Source organism: Cricetulus griseus, chromosome 8 (genome assembly GCF_003668045.3).
Source record: "Cricetulus griseus strain 17A/GY chromosome 8, alternate assembly CriGri-PICRH-1.0, whole genome shotgun sequence".
Classification (NCBI taxonomy): domain Eukaryota; kingdom Metazoa; phylum Chordata; class Mammalia; order Rodentia; family Cricetidae; genus Cricetulus; species Cricetulus griseus.
Genome location: NC_048601.1, coordinates 59,270,303 through 59,276,790, shown reverse-complemented (window position 1 = coordinate 59,276,790; position 6,488 = coordinate 59,270,303). Strand labels below are relative to the sequence as shown.

At 39.1% G+C, this 6,488-nt stretch overlaps 1 pseudogene; it reads left to right on the top strand.

The window, feature by feature from the left end:
- Positions 1-3,360: 3,360 nt before the first annotated feature.
- LOC100768103 lies at positions 3,361-4,953 on the top strand (annotated as a pseudogene).
- Positions 4,954-6,488: the final 1,535 nt, after the last annotated feature.

The window sequence follows — 6,488 nt, the reverse complement described above, 5'->3', positions numbered from 1 at the left end:
TGCATCCCTCGGATGAAGCCTACTTAATCATGGTGGATGATTTTCCTGATATGATCTTGTATTCTATTTGCCAGGATTTTATTCAGAATGTTTGCATCAATGTTCATGAGGGATATTGGTCTCTTTCTTAGTTGTGTCTTTGTGTGGCTTGTGTATCAAGGTTATTGTAGCCTCGTAAAAAGATTTTGAGAGCCCATCCCACGCAAAGGGAGACACCCTGGCCCTGGACACATGGGGAAGGGCCCAGGCCCTGCACAGGAAGATTTGGTGGACTTTGCAGAGCCCCTGTTGAGGGCTCTACCCTGCCTGGGGAGTGGTGGGTGGATGGGGTGGGGGGGATGAGGGATGGGGGTGAGGGTAGGGAGAGGGAGAAGGGACTTACATGTGAAACAAGCTTGTTCCCTAACTTGAACTAATAAAAAAAAAAAAGAGTTTGGCAATGTCCCTTCTGCTTTTATTTTGTGGAACAATTTGAGGAGTATTGGTGTTAGCACTTCTTTGAATTTCTGGTAGAATTCTTCAGTTAATCCATCTGGCCCCGGGCTATTTTTGGTTGGGAGACTTTTGATGACTGCTTCTATTTCCTTAGAGGTTATAGGTCTGTTTAAGTTGCTTATCTGTTCTTGATTCAATTTTGGTAAGTGATAACTGTACAAAAAATTGTCCATTTCCTTTAAATTTTCCAATTTTGTGGAGTGCAGGTTTTCAAAGTATGACCTGAAGATTCTCTGGATTTCCTCAGTGTCCGTTATTATATCCCCCTTTTCATTTGTGATTTTGCTAATTTGCCTGATGTCTCTCTGCCTTTTGCTTAGTTTGGAAAGCGGTTTGTCTATCTTGTTGATTTTCTCAAAGAACCAACTCTTTGTTATATTGATTCTTTGAATTGTTTTCTTTGTTTCAACGTTATTGATTTCTGCCCTGAGTTTGATTATTTCCTGGCGTCTGCTCCTCTGGGGTGAATTTGCTTCCATTTTTCCTAGAGCTTTCAGCTGTGACGTCAAATCTCTGGTGTGGCTATTTTCTAGTTTTTTTTCATGTGAGCACTTAGAGCTATGAACTTTACTCTTAGTAGTGCTTCCAAAGTGTCCCATAAGTTTGGGTATGTTGTGTCAACATTTTCATTGCATTCTAGGAAGTCTTTAATTTCTTTCTTTATTTCTTCCTTAACCCAGGAATGGTGCACTTGCGTGTTGTTCAATTTCCATGAGTTGGTAGGTTTTTTGCGCTTTAATTTGTTTTTGATTTGTAACTTTAAAGCATGGTGGTCTGATAAGACACAGGGGATTATTCCTATTTTTTTTTGTACTTGTTTAGGTTTGCTATGTTGGCAAGAATGTGGTCGATTTTTGAGAAGGTTCCATGTGATGCTGAAAGAAGTTATATTCTTTTTTGTTTGGATAGAAAGTTCTATAAATGTCTGTTAATCCCAACTGGGTCATAACTTCTGTTAGTTCCTTTGTCTCTTTGTTAAGTTTCTGTTTGGTGGTCCTGTCCAGTGGTGAGAGTGGGATGTTGAAGTCTCCCACTATAACTGTGTGAGGTCTTATTTGTGATTTGAGTTTTAATAATGTTTCTTTTACAAATGTTGGTGCCTTTGTAGTTGGGGCATAGATGTTTAGAATTGAGACTTCTTCCTGATGGATTTTTTCTGTGTTGAATATGATATGAACTTCGTCTCTTTTGATTGATTTTAGTTTGAAGTCTATCTTGTTAGATACAAGGATAGCTACTCCAGTTCGTTTCTTGGGTCCATTTGATTGGAGTGTCTTATCCCAACCCTTTATTCTGAGGTAATGTCTGTCCTTGAATTTGAGGTGTGTTTCTTGAATGCAGCAGAAGGATGGATTCTGTCTTCATATCCAATCTGTTAGCCTGTGTCTTTTTTTGAGTTAGACCATTAATTTTGAGGGAAATTAAGGTCCATTGAGTGTTTATTTTTGTTTGTTTTTGGTTTGTTGTTGGTACTGGTTTTGTATGTGGATTTACCCTGCCTTTTATTTTGTGCTTTTGTAGAGTGGGATTATCTGCTGCCTATGTTTTTGCAAGTGTAGTTAATTTCCTTAGGTTGGAGTTTTCTTTCCAGTACTTTCTGTAGGGATAGATTAGTGGTTACATATTGTTTAAATCTGGTTTTATCGTGGAATATCTTGTTTTCTCCATTTACAGTGATTGAAAGCTTTGCTGGGTATAGTAGTCTGAGCTGGCTTCCATGTTCTTTCATAGTTGGTAGAATATCTATCCAGGTCCATCTAGATTTCAGAGTTTCCATGGAGAAGTCTGGTGTAATTCTGACAGGTTTGCCTTTATGTTACTTGGCCTTTTTCCCTTGCTGTTCTTAATATTTTTTCTTTATTCCATACGTTTGGTGTTTTAATTATTATGTGATGAGGGGACTTTCTTTTGTGGTCCACCTTTTGGTCTTTTTTTTTTTTTATATCTAGTAGCACTACCTTCAGCATTGTGTCATCTATACCTACTTCTTATAGGAAACTACAGATTATAGTAATCACTGAAGCATAACAGTTTTCTGAAATCTATTGTCTGAGTAATTCAAGGATTCTATGAATAAATAAGACAGACTATTAATAATCTGAATTCATAAGAATGTGATACATTCAAATGCGTTATGCCTTGCATTCCTGTGAGAAAGCATTTTTTCTCAGTCAAATCAGTTAGACTAAGTTCTTCTATGTTGCTGATTCAGTTGCAAAGCTCTGCCTCTTAACTAAGCCAGTCACTGCTGGGATTTAGTCTTAAAGAAGAAAATGACTTGTGTTAATGAGTACTCTCATAGGTGTATACAACATTTCTGACTATGTAAATCTGACTGTTAATTCTGACACCATACAAAAAAAGACAGAGAATATTTTTTATGAGGACAAAATTTACACCTTGGAAGCACAAGAAAATGAACATTCTATCCCTATCTGCATATATGAATCATATTTAGGTCAAGGTGTAATTTTTAAGGAAATTTTGGACAAGCTTACAGGATAAGATTATAATGAATTTTAGTCATAGAAAACACTAATGTAAAAATTCATTCAATATGTTCAAAACACATGGTATATATGAATAAAATGTCATCTGAAATACATTGTTTTTTACAGTTCATAGATACTAATAATTTTTGAAAACCATGAACTCTGTTAATGTCTTTTCTTAGAGATTCAAGTTAAAAGGAAAGCTGATCAAAAAAATGAAAGACCAAAAATCTCCATTAATTTATTCATGATTTTCATAGTGATGTATAAGAACTTGCATGAGATGATGAAGAGAGGAAAATAATAACCACATATATATTTTAAAAGTGGGGACTAGACTTTGTTCTCAGCCTCTCCCTGAGCTCTGCCGGCCATGGCGGCGGTGAAGAGCCTAAACCCTAGGTGGTCCGGGTGCAGGCAGCGTTGGCCGTGAACATCAGCGCGGCACGGGGTCTGCAGGATGTACTGAGGACCAACTTGGGGCCTAAGGGCAACCATGAAGATGCTTGTTTCTGGTGCTGGAGACATCAAGCTTACTAAAGATGGCAATGTGCTGCTTCACGAAATGCGTATTCAAACCCAACAGCTTCTTTAATAGCAAAAGTAGCTACAGCCCAGGATGACATACTGGTGATTGTACTACATCCAATGTCCTTATCATTGAGGAGCTGCTAAAACAGGCAGACCTCTACATTTCTGAGGGTTTTCATCCCAGGAAAATAACTGAAGGTTTTGAAGCTGCAAAGGAAAAGGCACTCCAGTTTTTGGAACAAGTCAAAGTAAGCAGAGAGATGGACAGAGAAACACTCATCGATATAGCCAGAGCATCTCTTCATGCTGAACTCGCAGATGTCTTAACAGAGGCTGTAGTGGACTCCGTTTTGGCCATTAAGAAAACAGATGAACCCATTGACCTCTTCATGGTTGAGATCATGGAGATGAAACATAAATCTGAAACTGATACAAGCTTAATCAGTGGGCTTGTTTTGGATCATGGAGCACGGCATCCTGATATGAAGAGTAGAAAATGCCTACATCCTCACGTGCAACGTGTCCTTAGAATATGAGAAAACCGAAGTGAATTCTGGTTTTTTTTTACAAGAGTGCCGAAGAGCGAGAAAAACTAGTAAAGGTTGAAAGAAAATTCATTGAAGATAGAGTTAAAAAGATAATAGAACTGAAAAAGAAAGTCTGTGGTGATTCAGATAAAGGATTTGTCGTTATTAACCAAAAGGGGATTGACCCCTTTTCCTTGGATGCACGTGCAAAAGAAGACATCGTTGCTCTGCGCAGGACCAAGAGGAGAAAAATGGAGAGGCTGACACTTGCTTGTGGCAGTATAACTCTGAATTCCTTAGATGACCTGAATCCTCACTGTTTGGGATTTGCAGGTCTTGTCCATGAGTAACATTGGGCGAAGAGAAGTTCACCTTTATTGAGAAATGTAACAATCCCCGTTCTGTCTGTCACATTACTGGTTAAAGGACCAAACAAGCACACACTGACTCAAATCAAGGATGCAATAAGAGATGGCTTGAGGGCCATCAAAAATGCTATCGATGATGGCTGTGTTGTCCCAGGCGCTGGTGCAATAGAAGCGGCAATGGCAGAAGCTCTGATTAAATACAAGCCCAGTGTGAAAGGCAGGGCTCAGCTTGGAGTCCAGGCATTTGCAGATGCCTTGCTCATTATTCTCAAGGTTCTTGCGCAGAACTCTGGTTTTGACCTTCAGGAAACGTTAGTTAAAGTTCAAGCTGAACATTCAGAATCAGGTCAACTTATCTGTGTGGACTTGAACACAGGTGAGCCAATGGTGGCAGCATAGATGGGTGTGTGGGATAACTACTGTGTGAAGAAGCAGCTGCTTCACTCCTGTACTGTGATCGCCACCAACATTCTCCTGGCTGATGAGATCATGAGAGGTGGGATGTCCTCTCTGAAAGGCTGAGGAAGTCCCTTGTCACTGCATCTGCATCTGTAATACTACAGAATGGTGTGGGGAAATGGTCATTTTTGTCCAAGTGATTTGGAAAATAATTTCCTCTTCCCGATTGAAGAAAAGGAACAAGACATTTGGCACCTATTCAAATTATAATACTGTAAAAAAATTTCATTCACTGAGTGTATGCATATGCTCAAAAAGTGGGCCCTTTTAACCCACTGAACAACATGTTTTAACTACAATGACACAAAAATTACATATTAAGATAAGCCTGTTGTCTACCTTGTTCCTTAAATGTTCTTCAAAAAAATTGTATTTTTTTTTCTTCACAGCATGGTGGTGCTTGCCTGTAAGCCTAGCACTTTGGAAAGAAGGTTCAGAAGTTCTGCTCCAACTTAGGCTACAGGAGACACCCCCAGCTCAAAAGAAACATTTTCCCCCTCATGGTTGTATTTTAAATTAGCCAACTAACTCCCTGTTAAACATGTAAGATTCTTGCCAGTGCAAAACACATCTGGGTAATTTATGGTTTTCATAGTGTCTAATAAATACTTAAAAGTAAAAAAAAAAAAAGTGGGGACTAGAGAGATGAGTTTGTGGTTAAACACACTTACAGCTCTCTCATAGGACTAGAATTCAGGTCCCAACACACACATGCAGTCCTACATGATTCAATTCCCTCTTCAGGCTTCCAAGGACACACAGAAACATGTACATAGACACACACATAAATAAAATAAAATAAAATAATAAAATAAAATATTTTAAAGTAATTGTAGCACTTAAAATAGTGATATGAACAAAATGTTCTGAACCTTTGTGACAAAGGGGTTAATGCTACTGGTCATTCAGAGGCAGGGAAGGTGCCTCTGAAAATTAGAGAGGGAAATTTGAGATATCATGAGTTAATAGTCCAGAATTACATAGTCCAATGGAAGAGTAGAAAATGTTTTCAAGATGACTGCCAAAGTAAAGACCTGGATGGTTTGTGAAGAGATTTTTTTGTTGTTTTTTGTTTTTCTGTCTGATGATCTTTTGAATAATTTATTCTTTTAAATTTCATTTTACATTTCAACACAGTTCTCCCTCCCACCCCACCTCACCTCCCCCAAGCCCAACCCAGGGCACTCATCCATGTGGGAAAGGGATCCCATGAGGAGTCAACAAAGTCTGGCACAATAGGTTGGGGCAAGGTCAACACCCTCTCCCACTACAGGGAATGAGCTATAACAAGCTAGCTCTTGTACCAGTTTTGCATCGTGGTCCTAGTTCCTGGGAACCCTCAAGTAATCTAAGTTAACAACTGTTTCCCATATACAAAGGGCCTACTTCAGTCCCCTGAAGTCTTTTCAGCTGTCAGTCTAGAATCCATGTGTTTTCACGAGCTTGAGCTTGGTTCATCTGTCTTTGTAGATTTCTCTTGACAGCCCTGACCTCCCCCCTGCCTTGCTCATATATTCCCTCCTCCCTCTCTTTGGGATTCCCAGACCTCAGCATGGTGCTTGGTTGTGGATCTCTGCATCTGGTTCCGTCAATTACTGGATGAAGACTCTATGATG